Raw genomic sequence first — 10,565 nt, forward strand, 5'->3', positions numbered from 1 at the left:
AGTTAATAGATTGTGAACTTTGTTTCACGTTGACTTTTAAAGCCTGGGTCCAGTATATATAAGTGTGTACAATTTGTAGTCTATTTGTACTCTGTTGTACCATTGAATTATTCAGGAATGGCCCATCTTTGCTGACAAACACCAACACAAAGACATACTTTAGTTATAATGGGCTTGAACTCTAAGTGAAATGGAAAATTGAACCAAATTAAAAATATACCAGTTGGTTCAAATATTTCAACTTTCCTCCACACCTCTATTTGGATTCCAACAATTGAAATCCAATATTCGTATGTGATATAATTTAAGCAGGTTTTTTTTTTTCTCTAGCTTGAATACCACCGATATGACAATAAAGGAGGTGCTCTCTGCCAAGCATGAGTCACCGCCATCCATTCATCTTAATAGAACATTTCAGCGTTCAAAGAAAGCCACTATTTCCTGCTCTCAAGTTATCCAAACAAACTCAACTATGAAGCATCAGTTCTTGCCCAGAGCTGAGAGCATGTATTGATCCATTATCTGTCTATTTGTACTCTTGTCATCATAGTCATTCAAGCTAAGCAACATTTTGTTCGCTTTGTTCGAAATGAACATCTTGAGGTTTTTGTTTGATTGTATGTTTGTTTGTCTGTTTCAAGATCCACATCTCTGAATTTCAGTTGGGCAAAAGAATGTTCTGCCATTTTAACGAGTGAAAACAACAAAGCTTATAAAACAGATATTTGTATTATGAGCACAGCTGAGGAGAGATTCCTTCGTCTTCTGTAGGGACAGACTAGAGCGATCTGATTCAGACACACTGAAAGCCAACGGTAGGAGAGAAATATTCACTCCTTTAGGGGTCTAATTAGCCTTTCTGAAGGACCTTGTGAAGTTCTTCCTGTGTGTTCAGGCAAATGAGAACCGGTCTCTTGGAATGTTCACACGTGCATGAGAGTTTGTGATAATATTTGTCTAAGTATCTTGTAACGCTGCTCATAAATGCTTTTATTGACTTGAGTCAACAGCTCGACAATAGACCTTAGTAGCGCCATATTTAATTTTTGACAGGAATGAAAACGAGGCTGTGAGGGACTGAAGTACAGTGCGTTGTATGGGGTTGTACTGTTGTTTAACAACATACTTGTTGTTCAGCTGACGAACAATAGAAAAGAAATCTGTTGACAAGAACTCCATAAAACGATTTGGAAAGTTGTGAAAATTACATGATGTAGGACTTTTATACAGTGTGTGCCATTGTAAAGACTGTAGGTCTTTAACCTGATAAATGTTTATTTGTGGCACAGTTATTTTGCTTTAACAGGTCTGTAAATAATTGAAATTTGACTATAAACATCATATAAAATGTATCAAATGATCTGAACTGTGAGAGAGCCAGACTTGTTGAGCTGAGCTGCTCAAATGGGAACTTTGGCTTTGAATCCGGACTGTTTTGTGTCCTGATCCCATCCTGAATACTTTCTGACATTCCATGGGGAATTTTGTTGCTCTTTCAAGTATCAACTTTGTCTCGAATGTTTATCCTAAACATCTATAGAAGAAAGTGTTGAGATTTTCTGAGTTCATATTGACATTTTTGACATGATTTGATTGTAAATGTTTAGGTAGGAACATCTGATTTATAATGTTGATGTCTGACCTGTGAGTTTACTAGGATTTTGTCTTAGTAGGAAAAACACAGAAGCGGGGATTTTAGCAAACATCTCCATGTGCTTAATCTCATTGCTGTCTAGAAGGCACATTTATTTCCTATGAGTATATATTGGCAAATCTGAGTACAGTTTAAAACATGTTTCAGAAGATTTTTTCTTAGTCAGTAAATTGGCAAAAGCCCCAAAAATAATATTAAATACACACTATTCAAGTGAGGCTGCACAATAAATCCACTGTGCATGTTTTGCACAGTCATAAGAGGGAAATGAATATAGTTTGAGCATCTTTATAAATAACTCTTAAGGCCCGGTGCCCAGAAAGGTTTGCATGAGTATCCCCGGGTGTTTACAGTGAAAGAGGAAGGTCGTTCAAAGGATGGAACACACGCAGAAGATTCCTGTGTGCCGTGACTGAACAAACCCAGGGCTCAGGAGGAGCCATCCGTCTTCTCCTCTACATCCAATTATTCAACCCGCTCTCACCCACTGAGAAAAATGGAGCAAACGAGGGAGAGCTTAATTAGTGATAATTAAAGACCAAAAAAGGAATAGAGGAGAGGCACAGAAAAAAAAAATACCCTGCCAAGTTAGACCACGGGACAAGGGGTTGTGGATGAAAAGAGAGAGTGAGAGAGGAGGGGGTTATGGAAAAAAAATGTTATTATGTAGCATTATGTAGCAGTTTCAATGTTTTGTGGTTGTAAAGTTTCAGTTTCAAAATCTCTAGGGATATTCCTGCATTTTGGCAGCAATGCAAGCAAAAATTTCAGCCACCAAAGCAACGTTTTATTTTGTATATTATTTTAATAATCTACTAGGACATTTGGCAACTATGGCAGTTAATAATGTCAGAGCTACAATTGTCACTGTTTGAGTGTTCAAATGAAACACATTAATGATTAATTTGTAAGTAATGTGGTGTATTTATGATTAATTGAATTTATAATTATACTACATTCTGCACAGATGAAGACTGAACTATGAAATGGTTTCTTCGAACAGTATTTAATATAGTTTTTGACTATTTTATTCAATTAAATGTATCTTCAGGGACCCAAAATATCAATGTTGAATCAAAGTTGTATCTGTTGTGTTTATTTATTTATTTATACACTGAAAAATGATGTAACAACAATTTTCACTCAGAAATTGCTAGCAAATTTCTCAAATAACTACAGATAAATGGCAAGTAACACTTAATTACAAAAACAAAGACACTGAATTAAATTACAAAACCACTGAAGTAAATGTGAATTCGTGAAATAAAACATCAACAATTATTTTATTGCAAAACATACTCTTTCAAAAAAAGATTTTTTACACTGTATGTACAGCGCATAAATGCATACATACATATATTGATACTTTGGTTTACTGAAGACATGTTTAATTGATCAAAATAAGAATTACTAATTATTAAAATGTTTTTTATTTATTTATTTATTTTTTTTATAAAAATGTTAATACCCTAATTTAAATGTAAAATTTGCAGACATGGAGCATCTGCTCATATATGAGCTATGCCATATATTAGCTACCAATGAAGTCCCTTTTTTTTTTTGTCTTTTGTCCAGGAAAAGCCCTATGTTAATTGCTGTTATTATCCCTGCAAACCTGTCATGTCCCTTGTCTGTTCGTAGTCCCTCCTCCGGTCCCTCTTCTCTCTTCTTATCTGTGGGTCCCTGTGTCTTTGGCCTGTATCTCTTGGGTACTGATCCTTATGCATCCATAACATTGGCCTCTGCTCCCTCCTCCTTACATTCCAGCAGTGTAGTGAGTCCCAGCTGGCGGGTGGCGAGCGGCGGGCACGTCCTTCTCCATAAGATTCACTCCGACTGAGGGTCCAACTTTCCCCTTAGTCCTCAAAGCACTTTATTTTCTCTTTTCCCATTTCTTCTTTTCTTTCCACTAAATACGGTCCATTTACATCGGTTGTCTGAACAGCTAATGTGCACTTGAGCGGGACTGTGCATGAGATATTTGATAAAGGAAAAAAGAGAAAGCATATAGTGTGCATTTAAATTATTGTGCAGTTTTACTCTACCATTTACGAGTTTGGAAACACTTTGGAGTTGTTTTTTTTATTTTTTTATTTTTTTTATGAAGAAATTTATACTTTTATTTACCAACATTCTTAAACATAAAGTGGTTCCATGAAGAAACTTTAACATCCATGAAGCTTTCAAATTCCACAAAAGGTTCTCTATAGTGGAAAAGTATTATTTAGATTATTAAAATGTTCTTCACACTAAGAAAAAAAAGTTGTTTTTAGAACTATTCACTAAAAGGTTCTTTGGAGAACCCAAATTGGGTTCTCCAAACCCCCTTTTGGAACCTTTATTTTTAAGAGTTGAAGGATGAATTAAATTAAACAAAAATTACAGTCGGGAAATGAAGAGGACCATTAGACCTTACTATAAAACGTTTTTCAAGACACTCAAGCTTGGAACAGTCTTCACTTCTCTATAATGACCAACAGGCTGACAAGTTTTCTGAGGAAACGGTTTCATTTAGGCAATTTTTTTAAGCAAATTTGAAGTTTTGAAGTGCACACTACTTCAGCAGCTGAAAAAGGACACTGAAAAAGTATTACGATTTGCACACGTCATTAAGTAGCACGGTCGTTGTTTTTAAGTGTGCCAAGATAATTTAGGTTTCTCTACTACCAAATTAGCACATTAGAATGATTTTCCTATGAGCTAACACAGTGTTAAATATGTTGGAACCAATTTTTTTTTTCTCTCAAAAATTTGCATAATTTATTTATTTATTAAAGAATTACATAAATACACCATTTTACATTCTAATCTATAAAAAGTGAACACATAAACAATGCACAATAAATGCATTATAAATAAATAATGCTGTTTATTCCATTGTTCAAAATAATGTGATTTATTTATTTATTAAATAATTACATAAATACACCATTTTACATTCTAATCTATAAAAAGCTGACACATAAATAATGCACAATAAATGCATTATAAATAAATAATGCTGTTTATTCCATTGTTCAAAATAATGTGATTTATTTATTTATTAAATAATTACATAAATACACCATTTTACATTCTAATCTATAAAAAGCTGACACATAAATAATGCACAATAAATGCATTATAAATAAATAATGCTGTTTATTCCATTGTTCAAAATAATGGGATTTATTTATTTATGTATTTATTGTGACATTCATTCCACAGTGTGTGTCATATTTATAGGTATTTGGGGATACTCTTATTTAAATCTGTCTCTCTGACTTGTGATTATTTGAGCAATTATATTTATCAGAACATGTGTAGTATCATTTCATCTGTTTGTTTTGGTTTGCACCGTTGAATAGGCGCTGAACGTTTGAACGTGGCGCCTGCATGTTTATGTGTCCTGCATTTGGAAGATTAAAATTGACCTCTGTAATTTCTGATCCATTCAGCAGCATTGCAGATGTTCATGAGTGACTCAGAACCATTATCAATGACAAAGAAACAAAGGCACACAGCTGCGGCGTAGAGCTTAGAGACACACAATCACACACACTCGCTCATTTACCTCTAACTCACTGATGCAGTAGACAGTAATTTTATCACTGTAATTAAGTCTTGTTAAAAATGTTGTTCTAAACGTTTTTTTCCTTCTTTTTTTTTCTGTTGCACTTAAAAATTATGAAAATAAATTGAGAAATAAATGTATTTTTTAAAACAGAAAAAAATAGTTATTTGCTTTAAATATTACATTTATGTTCTAAAATATAGTATAACTGAATTAACTGCATTTTTATTTATTTTATTTATTATTGATTTATTTAATTCAATTATGAATTGCTCATTTATTTAACCTATATTTATTTATTTATTTGATGTGTTGGTCAAAATGCTTGTGTTCTTTTTCTATTTTATTTAATTTTATTTTATTATTATGTATCTGTTTGTTTGTTTATAGTTTCTTTTATTTAGCTTTTTCTATTAGATTACAGACCCAACTGATTAATCATGCCATTCATGGTCAACTTTTATCCTTTTTTTTTTGATTGATTAGCTACTACGGAGGTACTGTAGGAACTTTACCAACAAGATGTGCATGAGTCAATATTTGTGTGGTGCAGATGAGTCAATTAGGCTTAACTCTCAAGAATGTGTGTGGTATTTCAGTGCTGTGGTCTCATGTATAAGTGTTTGTGTGATAGTGTGACAGACAGATGGTCACACTCCGCTCTGGTGAGCACTAGAAACTTGCGAGTACTCGTCAACTCTGATCATCTTCTTCGCAATAAGTCGCAATAAGCCCAAATGGTCACACTTGTGACAGCCAGGTGTATTAGAAAGCATCCCTAAAATAAAATGTGTAAATTAAACAGGTGAGTGAAAAGACAAGAGAGGAAAGAATTAGAATAAAGTAGTGCAACTAGGAAAAAAAAAATGTAGGAACTTTACCAACAAGATGTGCATGAGTCAATATTTGTGTGGTGCAGATGAGTCAATTAGGCTTAACTCTCAAGAATGTGTGTGGTATTTCAGTGCTGTGGTCTCATGTATGTTTTATAAGAGCTATTGTGCATAAGTCCTGCTGCTCACTACACCAGGGAGACCTGTTTTTTAGACATAAGTAAACCTGCATGTTAACAAACAGATAGCACAAGGTCATTATAACTTTCTTGTCTTCCCGGATTAATCTTTACTGGGTCTGTATTCCACCTTTCCAGTCTCCTGCTTCTCTCCTTCCTGTGTCTTTGGTGCATGCAATATTTATTGAGCATGGTGGAGGTTCATAACAGCAGGCTCAGATGACCTTGATCAGGAGGGCGTGAGAACAATTACAGGAAAACAAACCAGCACAAAATTAGATTTTACGTGTTCCTCCCTGAGGTGAATTAGCGCCCCAATTAGTTTATATCCAGTTGCTTTTTTTTCTAGTCCAAATTACAACCGCTAATTACCTTACACTTGAAAGCTTTTACAATAGCCCAGGTCACATTACTTCTTAAAAGTTACCCTTTGAGATACACGCATCCTCTGTAGCTGTCTATAGGGCATAGTTACTCAAAATTCCAATTATTTTCTGTGTAGCTACACTATTTTAACTTCATTGCATATCTATCTATCTATCTATCTATCTATTTACACACATACACAGTGGGAAGAGTCAGCCCCCCTTTAAAATAATCACATTTTGTTGCTTTGCAGCCTGAAATGAAGACGGACAGTCAGTTATTTTGTTTTTTATTTTTTATCCATATCTATCTATCTATCTATCTATCTATCTATCTATCTATTTACACACATACACAGTGGGAAGAGTGAGCCCCCCTTTAAAATAATCACATTTTGTTGCTTTGCAGCCTGAAATGAAGACGGACAGTCAGTTATTTTGTTTTTTATTTTTTATCCAGCTGTATTTACTCACTGCAACTTATAACATCCAAAGTGAAAGATATAACACCAACATGTCAGTAAAAAATAAACAAATAAATAAATAAAAAAACAGAATCACTGAGTTGGAAAAAGGATCACTCCCCCTCCTAAAAATGACTTGTAAACTCAGTCAGGTGTAGCTAATCACCTTCTCAATGGCACACAAAGCCATTTGACTTTCAACTGTGATCAGCTGTGGTCATTTTGATTAGCTCTGCATGAAAAGAGATTTCCTGGAGCATTTCAGTTCTTGGTAGTGCAACTGAAGCAAACAATGAACTATGCGTAAGGCACTGTCAATCGATCCCCGGGATAAAGTTGTGAACAGGCACCAGTCGGGAGATAGATATGAACAAATGTCAAAGGCTTTATCAATGCCTAAAAGCACAGTGAAGTCTATTAGTAAGAAGTGGAAGGTATTTGGCACAACACAGACCCTCCCTGGATCAGGACGTCGCTCCAAACTGGATGAACGAGTCAGGAGGAAACTGGTCAGAGAGGTGACCAAGAGGCCTACAGCAACTCTGAAGCAGCTGCAGGAATTTATGACAAAGAGTGGTCATTGTGTGCATGTGACAACAATATCACAAATTCTCTACAAATTTGGCTTGTATGGGAGGGTTGCAAGAAAAAAAAACACTCCTCAAGAAAGGCCACATGCAGTCAGCAGGTCCGGATAGGTTGATGTGGGGTGTGCAACTGGTGCGGTCGCACCGTGCCCCACGCTTGAGGGGCCCCGTGGCGAATGGACTGAGGGGGACTAAGCGCCCAACCCCATCCCATTCCCCACCCCCACCTTGGAATGCGAACGGACCGAGGGGGACAAAGACGGCCCTGTCTACAGTGTCAGTAACTGCATGTTAAATAGCCTAGGTGTGGTGCTGTGGATTAAATTGCTTATTTACAGTTTTGTACAGTTTACATGGTCGGTGCTATTCAATCTGGTTTCCGCTAGCTTCACCACAGAGACTTTTCTGTTCAAATATAAGTGTCATGTGTGGGTCAAATTCAAATGGGCAAGCGCTGCTTATTATCACTTCAATAGAGCGGTGAAAGTGTCGAGCTGCAGTCGCGGGTGGGAGACACCGGTCCGGTGTGGTCCAGCTGTTCTTTTGTGCTGCGCGGTTTAAGCAGGTAACGTAGTGCCGTTTCATCACCTGGCTTTTAGTGTTTGTTTCCCATGCGCTACAGTAAAGCTGAGGTGATTAAAAGATACCCGCAACTCTAGTGTAAACGAGCAGGCTACAAAGACATTTTTATCGCTCGTATCTTTTGGACTGAAATAGCACAGACACTAATATGTGGGGGCGTGGTGGGATTTCTGCAATCGGCACACTGGGAAAAGTGCCAAATTGGGTGCTCCCAATGGCCAATCAATTCTAGGTCTACTTTTCCTTTCCTCCACAGCCAATCACATCGGGCCTCCTCGATCCTTATGTTAATCCAGCCCTGGCAGTCAGACTGAGCTTTGCCAAAATGCACCTTGAAGATTCTGAGGCAGATGAGACTAAAATTGAATTTTTGGCCTCAACACCAAACGATATGTCTGGTGGAAATCCACTACAGTTCACCATCCAAATAACAGCATTCCTACAGTAAAGCACGGAGGTGGTAATGTCCTGTTATGGGGCTGTTTCTCTGCAGTAGGGACTGGAGCACTTCTCAGGATAGAAGGAAAAATGGATGGGACAAAATACGGTTGCATGACCTAGTCAGAGCCCAGACTTAAACCCCATTGAGAATCTGTGGAATGACTTGAAGACTGCAGTCCACAAATGGCCACCATCAAATTTAACTGAACTTGAGCAGTTCTGAAATATGTATATTACTTTAACTATAACATTACATATAATATAATATACATATTTAATATATTTAAAATTTATATATTTAGTAAATAATCATTTCTTTAATGCAAACTGAATTTTCAGCCGCCATTAATCTAGTCTTCAGTGTCACATGATCCTTCAGAAATCATTCTGATATGTTGATTTGATGCTCAACAAACATTTCTTATCAATGTTAAAAACAGTTGTGCTGCTTAATGATTTAGTGGAAATTGTAATAGAGTAATTTTCTGAACTCTTAGATGAATTGAGTTTAAAAGAAAATAATTGATTTAAAATAGACGAGACTTTGGTAAGTGTTGTTACTGTCACTCATGATCAAATTAATGTATCCTTGCTGAATTTAAGTATTAATTAAAAAATAAAAATGAAAATAAAAGACACCAAACTTGTGAAAGTAGTCTACATATAATCCATTATATTTATTCATATTTATTTTATTAAATTTTTTTTTTTTCAAATATGTAGAATCTTCATACAGCTTTTTCTCTGTCTTTCAAGCTTTTGAGTGATTTTTTTTATTTTTTTTATTTATTTATTTGTTTTTCGTCAATAAACATTTAATTCAGGTGCCCAGTTCATGCCTGGTATCTCTGAGAGTTGGATCACCGATCTTGCTAAATGGGTACAATTAAATCATGAGTGACTGGTGGAGACCCTCACCCACGTGATGCTTCAGAACTGTTTTCCCGCAGTGCCTGAAAGAGCTCGTTCTTGCTCTGATTCCAGCTCCCTTCACTAATTAGGCAAGATTCCCACTCATATTTGCAGATTTGCATCCTTAAAAAGGATATAATAATGTCAAAACTGTTTTGAAATGCTGCCGGTGTCTTTCTTGTGTTATCGTAGATTAGTAAAGCTTTTTTTATTTTTTGGACCAGGCTGATCTTTTTCTCAAACCTTAATGTCAGACTTTGCACTCCTCGAAGGAAGGCGGAAAGGGTATCAGAATATAACGATTGGGTGCCATTTTGGGAGACAAGGAAGGAGGAGAAGAGGTTGTGACTGGGAACAATGGAAAATAAATCAGAAAGAAACGGAGTAAGTCATAAAGGCTTTGAGGGCAAGTGCATCTCTGGCTCTGACTGATGGACTCTCCAGGGCTTCAGCCATATGCCATTGCTCATGTTGTCATTCATTCAACTTTTATACCTGAATGTGTTATAAAACTTTCATAAATCATACTGAAAGCATTGATATGCTGTTGGCTTTGAGCAGTTAATGTGAATTAATCTTTGGCATGTTATGAAAAGTGACTTTAATGATTTTGCCGATGTTGACTTTCTGGCCTTGTTTCCGAGATACAAATTTAGTTAAATCCTTGATTAAATCGCACTGCAAGCAATTAGTTCCTATTGACAATCGTTAATAGCTGAGACCTGTACTTCAATAGTAGTTGGAGAAGTAGTCCAAAATTAAGTCCTCAAGGGTCGGTAGGAATCAATTACGTCATAATTGTTGCTCATCAGTCAGCCAGTTTTGCTGATGCACAGGAATTTGCGACCAGTGTTGTTACCACAGGGCTTGGATATGACAAATTATATGCATCTAAGTATATAAAAATAATTAAATGATGAATTATTATTTATATTTACTGTATGTATTAATACTAACTCAGTATATATAATTTAGAATTAATATTTTGTCTAAAA

The sequence above is a fragment of the Sinocyclocheilus anshuiensis genome, unplaced genomic scaffold (assembly GCF_001515605.1).
Source record: "Sinocyclocheilus anshuiensis isolate Anshui unplaced genomic scaffold, SAMN03320099.WGS_v1.1 scaffold2098, whole genome shotgun sequence".
NCBI lineage: Eukaryota > Metazoa > Chordata > Actinopteri > Cypriniformes > Cyprinidae > Sinocyclocheilus > Sinocyclocheilus anshuiensis.